General features: G+C 45.2%; 1 protein-coding gene and 1 long non-coding RNA gene across 4 annotated transcripts in view; one reads left to right on the forward strand and one right to left on the reverse strand.

The window, feature by feature from the left end:
* The window catches only part of nfia (nuclear factor I/A), a 123,829-nt gene that overhangs the window by 6,819 nt on the left and 100,868 nt on the right, over nt 1-16,142 (forward strand). The gene's annotated exons all lie outside the window — the stretch shown is intronic.
* Nucleotides 1,694-16,040, reverse strand: LOC105353887 (uncharacterized). 3 transcript variants are annotated; one of them, XR_013655504.1, is made up of 7 exons: nt 14,460-16,040; nt 11,168-11,306; nt 5,782-6,274; nt 5,409-5,670; nt 3,560-3,651; nt 2,531-2,594; nt 1,694-2,459 (listed from the first exon to the last, which is right to left on the reverse strand). It is a non-coding gene; the product is annotated as an uncharacterized LOC105353887 (long non-coding RNA). The 3 variants fall into 3 exon arrangements; XR_013655503.1 differs by having other exon boundaries at nt 11,168-11,309; nt 14,460-16,038; XR_002873160.2 differs by lacking the exons at nt 11,168-11,306; nt 14,460-16,040 and adding an exon at nt 6,672-11,030.

The raw sequence follows: 16,142 nt of genomic DNA on the forward strand, positions 1-16,142 counted from the left end.
TGAACGGTGCTGTGGATGTGACACAAAAATCTAATTCACTGATCGAAAGAAGTGGAAAACGGCGGAAAATAAGCAAAATAATGCAGACCAAAGAGAGATATTAGGATTTATATGTGTTACAGAAAACAGTGCATGTAATGTCTTTAATCTGTGAGGGTTTGGCTCGGGCTGATCAATTCGTGCATGCTTGGTATGAACTAAGACTGTCCATTTTCTTCTCTTCCAGCCGTCATTGTTACCCGCTAAAACTCTTGGGCTCACAGGGTTGCTGAAAGTCTGTGCCGGCTGTTGAGACCATAGATGTATAAACCTTGACAGCCTAAACACTGATGGTGCTTCCAAAAAAAAAGTATTCATATATTTAAAGGTGACAGTATGATTGGCTGGAAAAGGCGCGCTATTTAGCCATTGGTTGAAAGTGAAGGCCTAATTGATGATGTGATGTAGTAGCAGCCCAGCGTGCGTGGACGTGTGGTAGATCTTCCTGTTTGTATAAATTGTATAAAAGCGTCATAAATAATGTTTACAAATGATAGCAGTAAAAAGCAGCAGAATGAATAAATGAACTGCTACGTACTCCATCAGACGAAGGAGGTAAACTTTTGCTGAAAAAAGACATGTGTAGCAACTAAGCTAGCATTTGTAGCTAGCTATCCTGTAAGACGTTAACACCCATGAGCAGTATTGCACCTAAAGTAGGGGTGTGACATTTGTTCTCCACATTTGTGGCCTGGAATTGAACTCACGACCTTCCAGTCACAGGGCAGACACTCTCTCACAAGGACACTGAGGCTATGTCTTACAGTACTCTTTCATGAGACATAGCCTTACAATAAAAGAAAGTACTGGTCTTAAGAAGAGAATCACTAGAAAGTGGTCAGATGATCCGATCTGTTCATGCAGCGAGTCTTTTTTATTTGACATGAAATCATATGAAAAACCCACAAAAACATTCCAAGAGGGAAAGATACCTTAAAAGAGCTAACTGTTGGATGGAATGACCTCAAATTGAATGTCATTCAGCCCACTGATAAGTACTTGTTTGCTAGTTCTTAGCAAATGGTTTTATGTACCTAATTCTATTTCATTTTGATTCTTGAGACAAAAAAGCAGTTTAACGCATGGAAACGACTCCTTTTAGACAAATGACAACAAAATGAGAAAAAACAATCTTAATAAATCCTCCTGGTCTTCAAAACAACAGTGTTCAATGTTAAACACGGAGAGATTTAATGGGACTTCTCCATGTTCGTTTACTAAAAAACATTTAGGTGATATATGGACATTTCAATCACGTTTTTCTATTGTCAGGAGTATGGAGCTTATTTTAATACTCATTTCCTTATGTGGAAATCCTAGCTCTTAATAAGACAAAATACATTCTAAAGCATGGAAAGTTTTAGAGCAAAGAGAAATTCTACCAGCTTCAAACCTGCCAGAATGCCGTCAATGGCTAAAATCAAGGTTTGAAATGTTTGAAACAGTTTTTGATGTATGATGCTTTCCTGCAAAATGTGCAAAACAGCTGGAAAAAAGCTGGTTTTTCCACCAAATGTAAAAGTTACTGTAAGAAATCTGCGTAAAGCAGCTGAATAATGTGCTGAACTGCATGTTTGAACATTTCTTTTAACTCCAAAGTCCTCTGATTAATAAAAAAAACATCAGAAAGGTTCAGAAGAGCTGCAGAAACACCTGGTTTCCATTCATTTTATTTAGTGATGCTTAAAATCCTGAGCTGGGAAACAGCTCTCTACGATGCATTCAGGGTCACACTGTTAATCAATATTTCACTTAAATCTGAATCAAAGCCGACAGAAGCGGCGACTTTGGGTTGAAACGCTGCGGATGTGCCTCTGAGCCCGACCCGCTGAACTCAGCCGTTCTGTCCAACATCGGTTCTGTTCTCAGGGGGGGTTTCATGTAGGATCACTCCTTTTGGAAAGCAGCTGAGGCGGAGGAAGAGGAGGAGGAGGAGGAAGGGTAGCAGGTCTTATTGTTTGCTATCTCTGCAGGACTGCAGCTAATAAAACCAAGCGGGGCCTGAGGCGAAGAGGCTGAACTTCCTGTAGCAGTGGTATTTATTTATGCGGAGGTCCGTTTCAGGTCTCCAAAGAGGCTGTAAACACGGAGCTCCTCTCCTTCATGCAGATCTCCGTTTCACTCCCATTTATTTAGATTTCCCTGAAAGCTTTCTGCTTTGCAACCTGATCGCTGTGATCTCGTGAAAACGTCGCTTTTTCAATGAGATCTGCGAAGCGGGAAGTTCTCGCCGGCCCTCCTTCTTCCCTCTCCTGCACCGTTTAATTCCAGCCCTCGGCCACTCACGCAAATAAATACCTTTCTGCTTAAACATACACGGACGATTAATGCGGCCCATCTGTTCCCTCCTGCATCACTTCCACAGCTCTCACCGGGTTCCTGGGATAACAGCGGATAAGGAAGCCTTTTTCCTGAAGGACCTGCAGGGAAACAGAGTCAGAAATGTCTCCTGCTGCAGGAGGAAAAGGTGTTTTTTTGTCATCTCAGTCACCTGCTGCCTTCAAAGTCATCAGAGAAAATGTCCAATCAAAACTTCCAATGCTCCTCTGAGGATCCTAGCTCAAAAAAACACACACACATGTTGCTCTTCAGCTTTGGCCTTCTGGATCAGTGAGCTTCCTCGCCGACCTTCAGGACAAACGTCTTCCTATTGGCTGACTTGGAAAACAAAACCAGAGCTGGAAGCTAAGAAGTCAAGGAAATCTGGAACATTTTTCCTAGTTGAGCAGAACATGATTTGAATTAAACCAGACAAAGTCAACTGCGATCCAATTAAAGACCCACTTCAATGAAAATGGACAGGTTCTTAGAGTTTGCTTAAAAACATGATGGAAAGAGCACTGGGAACGCTTTGGCGGTAGATCTGCAGACGATAGGAGTGGGACTTTATGGACGCTCCGAACACTAAACTGTCTGTTCTAAAACGGCAGGAAGATGTGTAATAAATGCTAACTGTCATTAAAAAAAAAAAAGAAAATGTAAAATTACAAATCCGAAACAGAAAGCCGTGCGATGCAAAAAATTCAAAACAATAAACTAAGAAATGCATAAATGCTGGAAAAGGGGCCAAAGAAAATCCCCACATGACACTTTAACAACAAAAGAAAAATATACGGTGACTCGTGGACGATAAAAAACTGTTTATTTAGCTCTTCCAAATCAGCTGAAAACAATGTGTGGGTAAAGTTAAATAATAAACTTTGTTTCCTGTTATTTTCAATAAAATTTGAAATGCCACATAGATGCGAAAGTGCTTAAAAAATGAAGAAAGATCATTTGAAAACAGATGCACAACTGTGACATGAAAGTGTATTTTTCTACTTAGGAGTTAAATCATTGAATACTTTTGGACCAAATAACCATTAAATACAGCTAAATTGTGGGCTAACGGGAAAATGCTCGACTGCTAGAAGAATGTGGATTATGTGACATGCTGGAAGTTCAGCATTTAGCTTCTCCTTAGCTGCCTTTTTTTCTTTTTCATATTAAAAAGAAGACCAAAAGTTAAAAAAGCTTCAACCTGAAGTGATGCTGATCTGTCATGGCCGCCGATTGTCAGGCTGAAGGAGAGGCGGGGCTTCTTCCAGAAGGTGGCACTCACATCACGCCGCCCTGTAAATAGTGAGAAAACAGCTGCAGCTCTGCAGACGCCCGAACCGTCACGTGACTCCCAGGCAGATGCTGGCGAGCGCTGTGCCACCTGCTGAGTGACACGTGAGGGACGCCACCCCCCCCCCCTCACGAACGTCAGGAGACCCACAGTTGTTGGCACTCAAACATCTGGAGTTCCATCTGAAGGTGTGTCTCTACAGGCTCAGTGGGAGGGGGGGGGGGGGGGGTGCAAGAGCTGGTAGTGTTTAAAGGAAAAGTTTGGATGGAACTCGTTTTAACCCCGGAAACTGGCCCGGGGGCTGCTGGGAAAAAAAAATTCCCTTGTCAGAGCGAGTGCATCAGACAGGAAATGACAGCTGATTCCCCTGAAATTCTGACAGCTGAGACGGGGGCCCGGGTCTCAGGGGGTCCTGGGAACCTGCCCTCCAGCTGTGTAACTGTTCCCCTTCCTGTCATGTTCTGACAGCAGGAGGTGGAACCGGGCCGGAACCAGGTGAAACTGGAACTTGTTGAAGAGACAAAGACAGAGCAAATCTTATTGACAATTGCATAAGCTTTGACCAGCAAGTCAAAGGGCGGGGTTAAGCTTAAGGGGGCGTGGTTTAGAGCAGAGCTTCTAATGATCGCACTCCCTTCATGTCTCGTCCATCCGTCCATTTGTGAAAGATGGCAAACCTGAGCCGTCCATCTATTGGACATAAAATCCTCGAGCTTTAGAGAAATGAAATTGTTCCTGTGGGGCTGCACATAGCGGTGAGCGCCCTCGTCCCACAGTGAGAAGGCCCTGGCTCAAATCCCAGCTGGGACCTCCAGCTCAAAGCCTGCACGCTCTCCTCGTACATGTGCGGGTTCCCTTCCCCCAGCAGTCCACAACCATGCTTCATAGGTGATTTTGTGGCCCTGCAACAGATTGGCGACCTGTTCAGGAGCAGCTGGGTTGGCTCCAGCAACCCCATGACCCTAGAAGGGATTTAAGGGTTCAGAAGGTGGATGGATCCTGTGATGAGGGTGCAGCTCTGATATCTGCCTTTACTCTGCTGCTCATCTTTGAATGGTTTGGCTGTGAAACACGGCGGTGGAGAGGGGATGATGTGGGCTCGCTTAGCATCTGAGAATCCTGCAACACGTGATTACATACGTTTTTTCTCTGAACATTGTCAGGAAGGGCATCCAGCATCAGAACTGAGCCAAAGCACCAGCCCCCCCGACAGGATGTGCCGAAAGGTGAAATGCATCATTTTCTGAATGAGAAGCCGGCAGCAGATGATGACGTCATGACGCGGCGCTTTGTACTCTGTCAGCAACTTTCACAAATAACCTTCAGCATGACCACTGTCCCAAATATTAGACTATTTTATTTTTAACTAGAATGTTTATTGGAAGGCTTATTTGAGGTGAAGTCACATGATCATTTGATCGCAACATCATCAGGTGCTACGTTTCCTGGTTGGCTTTCAGAGTAAAAGCATACAGCATTCACAGTCTCTCCTTGAAAAATAAAGTGAGTTCTATCCAGATTGTCTTTCCACTCCTGCTGTGGTGGTTTTAGCGTTCTTAAAATGTCGCATAATGAGGTTGTGACCCATTCGCTCAGGAACACGGATCTACTGACTCAGTTGATTCTGGTGAGGTGGAAAACAAAACGTATATTTCCCTCAGACAGTCAATCAGTGTGAACAAATGAGGACTGTGTCCACTGATACACGCATGTTGAGTTTAAGTGCTGATGAGGAGTTGGGACATTTGAAAACACTCACCTGCTTTAGTCTTCCAAATAGTTCTGATAGAAGTTCAGAAGGTTCTGTGTGGCTGCAGGAAGACCGTCACCCTGACTGATTAAGACCTGACAAACCAGTCGAGCCCGACCCCCAGGGAGGGGGTTTAGGTGCATGCATCATTCCAAGCACAGATCCATCTCTGCTTTCTGCATGTGGGGGTGGGAGGGGCCTGTGAGTGATGGTGTCCCACTTCCTTCTGCAGGATCCTTCATCATCCTAACCTCCCACTGAGTTCATCACTCTGCGAGATGCGAAAAAAAAGCAAACACAATAATATTTCATTACAAACAAGATTAAACTACTTTTGTTTGGATCTTTGAGGTTCTGTGACATCACAGAGCCAGATCAGTACCATCTGGCTTCAATCCTCATATTATTTTCTTGTCGTCTGCTCTTGTTTCTCCTCGTCATCATAAGGCAGAGGAACCTGCTGGGTTTCAGAACTTCCTCCTCCTGTAATGTCAGAGTCGCTGCAGTAGCAATAAGCGGCCACCAGAGGGAGACATTGTTCTGTGAGTGGACTCCAGATGATTTTTCACTGGCTGTGATTGGCAGGTGCTTGGAAGTGAGTTGACCCACCCCCCCACGAACCCCACAGGGGTGTGAAAGTCTGAAAGGGGGAGCCAGAGTGGAGATGAAGGGCAGCTTTGGCCCCCTGGGGGAGGGGGGTTGCGGGCACATGTTTAGGGAAGATAGCAGGCGGCACACAAAGGTGGCCCTGAGCCCAGTTTCTGCCGATCTTCACCGCCTTGGCGCTGTCGTTCCTCGTTAGTCACACCACAGGAGATGGGGCCGCCGCTGTTGAGGCCCACAGGAGCGCCGGGATGTAGCAGCTCTGCCCAGTTCTGTTCGGGGACAAGACAAAAAAAAAAAAACTTTTTACTGTTTTGTGTAGAATTTTTTTTTCTTTCTGTAAGTTAGATTTGAGTTTAATTTAACCAGAATGAACTAGATGATGCAAAATTGCACTAGGTTAGGCTCCCGAGGGCCTGCTGGAGATTTGAAAGGCTTTAATCTGGTCAAGTGACCTTTGCTTTCATATATTTTATGTCATCTTTGACCCAATTTGAGACTTTTTGTCCAAGGGAGGTGGCCCTATATGTCTTTAAACAAAGTCAGTTCATTGGCTACTGTTGTGCGTGTGTGTGTGTGTCCAGTGGTGTGTGTGAACAGGTGGCAGATCTGCTACCGTTTTAGTATTGAGTTTGCCGTGTGTGTGCACATGTGATCGTGTGCACGCACGTCTTTGTGTGTGCCGCTGTCGTCTTGCTCAGGTGAATCCCCTCCATCACAAACACAACAAGCTGAATCCAGCTGCTGTTTGTCACACGAGTGGATGAGCTGATCCGTGATTGGCCGGTTCTGTTGGTCAGGTGTGCTCTCACAGCCAACTGGAGCTTCTCTGAGGTGAACACAAAGACTGCCGGACTGAAGATCTGATTTGCTTGTTTTTCACGCGCTGTTAGATTTGAGCTGGTGGGGGTCAGGAGTGGGCTGGTCACTGATGCTGGAGGTGGAGCAGGGTGCCCCCTTTGAGCAGCAGGAGGAGCTAAAGCAGGTACCGGTATGTCTTTTCTTGACAAAGGCCTATAGGGGAATTCAGGAGGAACCCAGAAGCAGTTGAGGAAAAATCGGATTCCCAGTAACTCTCTAGAGCAGACTCCAGGTGGGGGCTGCACCTCTGCAATGGTGCTGCTATATTAACCTTTTCACACAGAATCCCCCTTTGCTGCTGGGACCCGCCTACTTCTTCAACAGAAGTGACCTGCTGGGGGGGAGAATCTTGCTCAAGGGCACTACAGTGGCTGAACAAACATTGCTGTTCTGCTTATCGGGCCTGTCCTGAGACTTCAGCCATCGTCTCAAACTGTAAAGTCTGTCAGAGGAAGTCGTAGAATAAAGGCGTAGTTCGGTCGTTAGACGTGAAAAAAACCTAAGGCAGATTTTCAAAAAGAAAGTGAGAACCATCTTCTGACATGACTTCCATGCAGTGTTAGGTTTAAGTGTGAAATGTTAACATGTGAGGGTTCAGCTGTGGAGGATTAGGCCCAAACTTGAAGAAACTCAGGTGAAGGTTCAGCCGTAAAGGTCTGGGGGTTAAAGGTCATCCACAGCAAGCACCTGCCGCTGAATTTGGTTTTGTTTTATTTAGTTGAAACTTTGCTTTGGAATGAATTACTTTAAGTAAAAAAAACACTTCTAAAGACAGATTTGGATGCAAAAGAAGGTCTTTTATGTCTTCATTGTGCTGAAAAAGGGGTAAATATTTAGAGATGTTTGTTTTGGGACATTTGATTTTCTCTCCTTTGGCCAAATAGGCTTCACATTTTCATGTGAACAAATGGAACTAAAACAAACATTTGTGTCCAAATTGTTTTTTTTCTGGCTTTGCCGACTGTTTTTTTGGCAGAAAGGAGATTGGGGGGCAGAGGGGAGCTTTCTCCTATTTGTTGTGTTGGGATATTTTGGAGGTGGGGGTGGAGGATCTGGCATATGCCCGGCCTGCTGACAGCCTGCTCCCCATCATCTCGCCTGCAGGCTTCCTTCCTCCTCAGAGCTGCGCTGCAGCTTCTTGATTTTTTTTCCTTCCCGTTTTGGAGCCCAATCGCATTGGTCCTGGTGAAACCCGGTGTGTGCGTGGGCTCTGCGCTGCCGAGGGAGGCTGTGTGTTTGTGTGTGTGTGTGTTTTACAAATGTAAGACAGAGAAAAGAAGAGACGAAGAATCTGAGGAGGTCGACCTCTGACCCCTTGCTGCTTTCCCTTCAGCGCTCAGATATTTTGGTTAGCTTGTATAATGTGAGAGTTTCTGCTCAGCTGGATCCATAAAACAAACGCACACACACACACACACACACACACACTCTCACGCACGCCCTCTCTGGGGGAGGCCTGGGGTGAGCAGAGATGGAGGATTTTTTGCGTTTTTTTGAACACCGCCTCGTCTCGTCCTCCCCCAGCGTCCGCACTCTCTTGCCCCGGCCCCCGTCTCTGTTGGGGTGCAGACGGCGCTGCGTTCGCTGCACCTTCACATGGTTCTGCTGCCGTCTGGTTTTCTTACTGTGGAGACCTTGATCTTTAGGAAAAGAGAGTTAAACGTGCATTGGTGGTTGAGCGATCTAAGACGATTTTTTGAGTCTGGAGCTTCATCTTTATATAAAAAAAAACTGGAAAGTGCACATCAATCTCTACATGCCAAGTTTCCACACTTCAAACTATCCAGCTAGATAGCAGATGATCTGTTTGAAGTTTTAGATAAGACCCTAAAGTTTAGTCCCAATTATCCTTAGTAGCAAGTGGCTGTCTGCTTGTGAAAAATGGGCAAACATGTACGGGTGACCCGCTGGAAATATCGAGGTCGGAGACAGCTCTGTGAGCCCATAGAGAGAAAATGTTCATGCATTTCTCTCTACGGGCGTGCTGCGACGGGTCACAGCAAACTCTTCTACAACACGCAACACGTTGTTTGGGTTTGGCCGACGGAGTGGACCCAGAAGATGGAAAGACTCCACTCAGCTCCTTGAAACAGCAAAGGATTCAATGAACCACAAGTTCAGAACAAACACAACTAAAAAATCATGGAGTACACAAAACCCCCAAAAAGACTCCTCCTAAAGTAGTGAACCCAATGAGTGATTGCAGGCAGCTGTAACTCTCAGACGGAGGAGAGAATCCAGAAGAAGTCACGGCCAACCAACAAGGGGCAATTGTTGGTTGGTAAAGTAAAATAAAATTGGTAAGACGCTGACGTGTCGGATGGATTTGTCATTTTTTCAACCCCGTCAAACTCTGCACTGCGCAAGGGTCCCATAAGTGCTGTTCACATGAGAAGGACATGTTCATTACACTTGACAGTTAGAAATGAGGAAATTAGACAATGTGTGGGCTCCCTGCCGGCATCCTACGGGCTCTTAATGGATTACGTGTACACCGCGTGATCCGTGCATTATTTGCGCACAGTCAGTAAGGAGCCAGTATGTGCACCTTATTAACAACTGTGGCAGACGGGTACCGTATGACAGCATCCCCCGCACGTCTTTATCCTTACAAATACTTCACCCTGTACTCCAACAATAGGGCATTCTATTTTCATGAGGCCCCTTCAGATGGCCGTAGGAGTCTCAAGGGAAACCTGCACTCCCTTTAGGAAGCACAACCTTCCATGGGCTCGGACAACCCAAAAACCTGCAGCACCCATGCTGATCCACCCATTTAACGGGTGCATGTGACTCAGGTTTAAGTCACAACTGCCCTTGTGGGTGGATACGGGCTGTCCACTGGCAAAAATAGGGTGAAACGTTTACTGGGAACACAGGTGGCCGCCACAAAAGGTGGTAAACTGCTCAGCGAGCAGCACGCTATGAGAGACAGGTCATAGAAAACACCTTTACTAAACCCAAGGGATATGTAAGGGTGAAGTCGGTGAGACGCAGGTGCGTTTGATGGATCTTTCATTTTTCTTACCCTCTCCAAATCCTGTGCACTGAGCAAGGATCCCATTAGTGCTGCTCACATAAGTGGGCAGGTTACATTAGTCTCACAGTTTGTGAGTGCATCCTAGGGCGCTTACTGTACGTATCACGTAGGGTCAGTAAGGAGCCACTGGAGTGAGCCATGAGGGCATCGTACGACTGCATCACCCATACGTCAGAAGTGCGTCCAACTTATATTTGTGTTTAAAATATCGAAGAAGATGAAAACTGGAAGCGCTGGACTTCCTTCCTTTTCAGAGGAGATACTTCCAGGTCGGCAGAAAAGGATTCTTCCTTTTCCAAATATGGCATCTGAAACAACTTGGATGAAGTTTTCGTGGCGTGTGAGTACTTCCCTCATTTGGAGCTCAAGACAAATTCCAAAGTGTTGGTCAGAATTTCATCCAGAAACGTTCCATGTACTTTGGAATGTTGGAGCAACTCAATCTACTGAGCGTTAAATCAAAATATTCCCGAAATCAAAAATAACGAAGTGAGGAGTTCACAAAAGCTGGAAAACAAAGATGGGAGAAACATGAAGAGAGTAGCTGGCATCGTCTTCGTCCCAGTGTGCTACACAGATGGATCCATCTGGAAGTCCATTCATGCAAAGAGATCTTCAGATGAGACACCCATCATCCTGGGTTCAGCTTTGATAGAAAAAAGCTCTCAGATGAGAGATGTCAACAGGTGAATGAGGATTTTCTGTTTGTGGTTTTAAGTTGGACCTGTAGAAGAAAAAACGGCTGCTGTGTTGCAGACGTGGAAGTTGATATTTCATCCGCAGAAGCTTGATTCTCTTCGTTCTGTTGGAAGACCACTGCAGGAATCACAGAGACGTCAAGAGTCAGAAAGAAAATGACCTTCTGATGATGGACAGAAATGTATGCTGGGAAGTGATGTTTTTGTTGCTGGTTGTCCAGGAGGACTTCCAAACGTCTGACTGTTTGAAGGTCTCTGGGGAAGATCAGGACTTGTGTCTCTGACAGATAACAGAAACACTCTCGTTCTTCATCAAGAGATGAAGAAGTTGAAGAACCAAAAATGGAGCTGAGTGAGAGCAGAGGAACATAACAAACAAACGTCTACACTCTGGTGTTTATCCTGGAGAACTGCATGACAGTGAGGACAGAGCATGTCAGTGTTTTTGTGTTGTGTTTTTGTGCGACTGAAGGAGCCTGGATCTGTGCCCTGAACATGTTTCTGCTTCCAGGAATGTTGTGCGAAGATGTGTGGCGGTAACACATGCTGTACGCACAAACACTCACTGGTACATCAATGGAAGTCGGTCAGAGGGTGGGGTGGGGGTGGGGGGTGGGGGGCGGTTCCGGCCTCTCCCCATGCTCTGCCAGGCCATCTGTTCCCGCTGCCACCTTCACAACCACCTTCCTGTTTCATCCTCCTCTTCTTCTGTGGTGGCAGCACACACACACACACACACAGCAACACAAATGGTGAGTTTCTGTCCTGAAGAAATGGCTTCATGATTTCAGGAGGAGCAGAATGGTGTTGCTCCTGAAAACCCATGAAAGTCTATGTATCATTTCACTATCGATGCATATCAATCACATTGTTATCGATGCTGAAAGAAAATGTGACACAACTTAACAATTAAAAACGGATGAAAAGACGGTTGAAGGGGCTTCTGTAAATGTGCTTCAACAAAATGAGGAAAACATCTCTACCCACTGTTAGCTAGTCACCCCCCCCCCCCCCCCTTGTTTTGTCCATCTATCAGACTCTGACATCCCACCCCTCAATGAAAAATCCTTTCTTCTGTGAGATGTTTGAGGGGTTTTCATGTACAGTCTGTGTCACCCCACTTGACGTGAATATGATCAAGATTTGGGCTCCACTTCTTAGTGTTGAGTCCGTTTCTTTACTGTTGTGTTTTGGATCACTATCATGTTTTATGGTACAGATGGGCTTCAGCTTCAACTTTCTGTCAGATGGTCTCACATAGGCCTGCACAATAAATCGCAAATGTATCGTTATCGCAATTTCAAGCTGTGCAATATACATATCGCAAAAGTCATCGAAAATCGTGATAAATGGTTAACCTTAAGAGTGCTAAAACAATCTTAGTATAATAATCCCTTTATGCATTTGACCAATCAGAAAGAGCTCTTCACGTTGTTGACCAATCGGATGGAGCTTTTATGTTAGATGTGTCCCTCCTAATTAGACGAGGGTCGTTTGGAGAATAATTTAAGGTATTTTGACTCTTATTTAAATTCAACTTTTGCAGTGAAATGGAAATGTTTTTGGGTTTTTTTTGCTATTTATTTATGTATCAAAAGTTATATCGTCATCGCACTATCGATCACTATCGATCACTATCGATATCACGAGTTTTCCTCATATCGTGCAACCCTAGTCTCACATGTTTCTTGCTACCCTCTAAAACACTAGATATAATGTGAGCTGGCCAGGTCCTGCTGCAGCAAAGCAGCTCCAAACCATTATACTTCCGCCTCTGTGCCTTACTCTTGGTATTAGGTTCCATCCATCAATCCATTTTCCTAATCCTTTTTGGGGTCCTGGGGTTGGTGGAACCCATCCCCGCCACTGTTTGGCTGCACCCTGGAGGGGGTGCCACACAGAGACAAACAACAGCAGGCAATCACACCTAGGATCAATTTAGAGTCACAAATGAACCTATGAAGCGTATTTTTGGACTGTGGCAGGAGGCCGGAGTGCCTGTAGAAAACCCGTGCACACTCAAAGACAACATGCAAGCTTCACACAGAAAGATCCCAGCCGGGATTTGAACCCTGCAGTGAGACAAGAGCGCTAACCACCACATCACTTTGCAGTGGGTCTTTTCCTGGAATGCTGCCTTTAGTTTACATCAACCATGTCCTCTGCTCTGGTTTTCCTAAAAATTCAGTTTTGGACTCATTTGTCCAAGAAGAAACAGGCTTTGTGAACAGTCTCTGATTGCTCCTGGAGGTAACAGTTTCCTCGCCATACCTCCCATGCCAGTTGAACAAGAGTCTCTTTCTGAGTGTAGAGGCATTTGCTTTAAAACCAACAGTAGCCAGAGCCTTCTGTAGGTCCAACAAGGACGCGTCTGGGTTGTATACCTCTCTAGCATCTTTGAGTCTGTTCTCAGGATGAATTTGCTGGTACAGCTGAGGCTGCTGTCACTATAGTGCTCACCCTTGCCTTAACATGAGATCACTAAACAAAATATCTGAGCTTTAAAGACCCACTCCAATGAAAATAGTGTTTCTAACATGTTCTTGTGGCATTTTTCTCATGATGGAGGACATATATAAAGAAAATGAAGCTCCAAACTGCATTTCTGAGTGTTTCATTATTCAAATAGTTGTGAAACAGGAGCAGACGAAAAAATGCAGTTGGAAAAAGATTGTATTTGTGACGTGGAAAATACGCGGGGTGGGCCACAGTCTTCCTGCGCCGGTCCGTTCTGATGCATCCACCTGCAGACAAATAAAACCATGTACATTTTTTTTTCCTCATCTGAGCTAGAATCTGGATCTAAACTGTACGGCTGGAGAGCTCTGAAACTGATCACCATTTTTGTTGCATCGATATTGTAAGGTTGAGGGTGTGAGGGGCTGTAAGCTAGTGGGAAATCACTTAAACAGATGAGTGACGGGAAGTGGGGGCAGCTTACAGAATATGTCCTAGAAAATGACAGGTTTTTTTGATTTTGTCTAAAAATGGCACAATCATTCTTAAAAGACCACTGGGGACTCTTTGAAAATAGATCAAACTTGAATTTGAAAAGGTTTAGGGACCATTTAGTCTCATGACTTCTCAAAATACTTTCATGTTGAATTACATGTGCAGAAAATATTCAAGGGTCTTTTCTTCTCATTTGACCCTCTAAACATATTTGTTTAAAGTCTTAAAAATGTTGACAATGACATCATATATCTGAAAATCTAAGCAGACTTTCTCCAACTTTATCCCCTTACTGAAACTGTATGTTGAGGATATAAAATCCTTTCCTGCTGACCAGATTTTCTAAACTTTTTTTAACCAGTTTTTACATTTTTGCCGTCTAAAATCCGTTTTTCACACCCTAAAAACATAGTTTTGAATGGAAATTTCACAACTAAATATATATTTGATCAAATCAGAAATGCAGAATACAGTCTCCTGTTTTTTTGGGTTTCTCCTGTTTACTCCTCCTCCCTCTATTTTTCCTCCCCCCTTTTCCGGTAATCACTTCTTCAGGATGGATATTCTGGCTCATTTTTTCCAGGATTTTGTATTTTAGCTCTTTAGAGCATTTTGCCTCCTCAGAGAGCGCAGAAGACAGATGGTAGAATGGCCGAGAATCAAACGCCGACTCATCTCATCCTTGTCTTCCTGCCTCTTCTGCAGTTCTTGTGTTTTTATTTTGAGAACATCTAAATTTGTTTGGCACGTACGCGACACGATGGCGTGCGGAGAGGAGAGCTTCTGAGTCCAAACGTGAAGAAACGAGGAATTAAACTGAGCTCATCCCAAGAAAAACAAAATATTTCTGTCCTTTTTTTAATTATTTTTTTTTGCCATTCGTTCTTTCTTCCCTGGTTCTCTGACCTTCCTCTCCCTTGTCGTTGCTCTGCTTTGCCTCTCTCCTGTTCTCCTCCTCCTCCTCGTGAGCCTGGTGGAGGCTTGGTTTCAGGCCCGGTGCTGTTGGCTGATCTCCAGCCTGGCAGAAGCTCAGTGGGAGCAGGTGGAGAACCCATCCCCCATCATGCACACACAAACACCACACTTTGTGCTCCAACAGGAATTATTTTAGCCCAAACCGCCAACATCACCGCGTCTCCATGGCGACGTCCATTTGGAGTTTTTTGAGTTTCTGCTCACGTCCGATTGGCCGGCTGGTTGCATCTGTAGCGAGGGCCCGAGCCTCTTCCTGTTTTGCAACGCCTCGCTCCATCGTGGAGCATAGCCACACAAAAACACAGGAAATCTGCACTGCTGCTGACCGCTCCGGCACAGACCGGCGACAGAGAGGAGCAAACATCCCAGGGTTTCGGCGCCTGCAAAAAACAAACATTAGGCAGATTCGCTTAGTTTAGAGACCATTTTCAAATTCTGATCGTCATTGTGACTGTTAGGGAGACGGCTGCCCCTCCACACAAAGCAAAGAGAGGCTCATGGAGCTTCTTCTGGACAGCCAACCAGAGCCAACGCGTGGGGGCAGCACATCTGGACAGTTTGTGCCCCCCATGCACATCCCAGGGTCATGTGACCATGGCAGCTTCTCTCACTCTTTTGTAAGCCTGTGACATCAGTTGTTCAAACTTTTTAGAACTTCAGCTGGGATGGTGTTGGTGTTGCTACAGCAACAGTAGGGTTGCAATGAGTCCTGGTGCACGGGGTCGATGGTTGCTCACGGTGATGTGTGGTTAGCTTGTTGGAAGGTCATAGTCCACGGCAACCATAACTCTTCGTAAGTATGCATCTGATAAATATGGCCGTTGAATTTAGTCTTTTTCTCTTAAGGTTTGTTTCCTAACTTTCCAACTGCTGTTAATCCTTGGTCTGTCTACGTTGTTTGAACAAAGCCATCCAACCATAACTTTATAGGCTTATTTTCTAACCAAAAGTTGCGAGATCACCTCAGAGGTTTTCAGTAACTTCTAACAATCTACATCTCAAAATTAATATGAGCTGAAGCTGACCTAAATCTCCAGGGAGAATTTTCCTTTTTACATAAGTTAAAGGTTGAAGAAAATGCACCTTTTCCTTGATGTCAGAAGTTTTTATCAAGATGGCGTGTGGAGATCAGAGTTTATCTTTAGTTTATTTTTGGGGACTTTTGTGAGCATCGTAGGAAGTGAAACTTCCCCTTCTCTGATCCACCGAGCCGGTCTGCTGTCCCACTCTGAGAAAGAATGTTTTAACTTGATCACACATGACGGGGATGTTCCATCAAGACCTGAACACGGACCAAGTGTCTGAAGCAGATCCAGTGGTTGGGTAGACTCTCCTCAGGGATCCCAGTTGCAGCTTCAGTCTGTTGGCTCTAGATGGCGCCTCAGGCTGCTTTTCCTTCCCCGAGCTGAGCTCAGAATCCTCTGCTCTCAGGGACAGTCCTTCCAACTTTGTATTGACATGCTGACCCCTGAGGGGGACATCAGCTGCCTGTGTGTCAGCAGGCAACGTCTGAATCTTCTGGAAGCCCTCCGCTGCACATGGGAGGACGGTTTACCTGCAGCTCCTCAAACATGCAGATCTCTGCTTTCGTTTCTGTGCCTCTCATTTACAGAC

The sequence above is a fragment of the Oryzias latipes genome, chromosome 4 (assembly GCF_053564925.1).
Source record: "Oryzias latipes strain Hd-rR chromosome 4, Olatipes_Hd-rR_3.1".
Lineage (NCBI taxonomy): Eukaryota > Metazoa > Chordata > Actinopteri > Beloniformes > Adrianichthyidae > Oryzias > Oryzias latipes.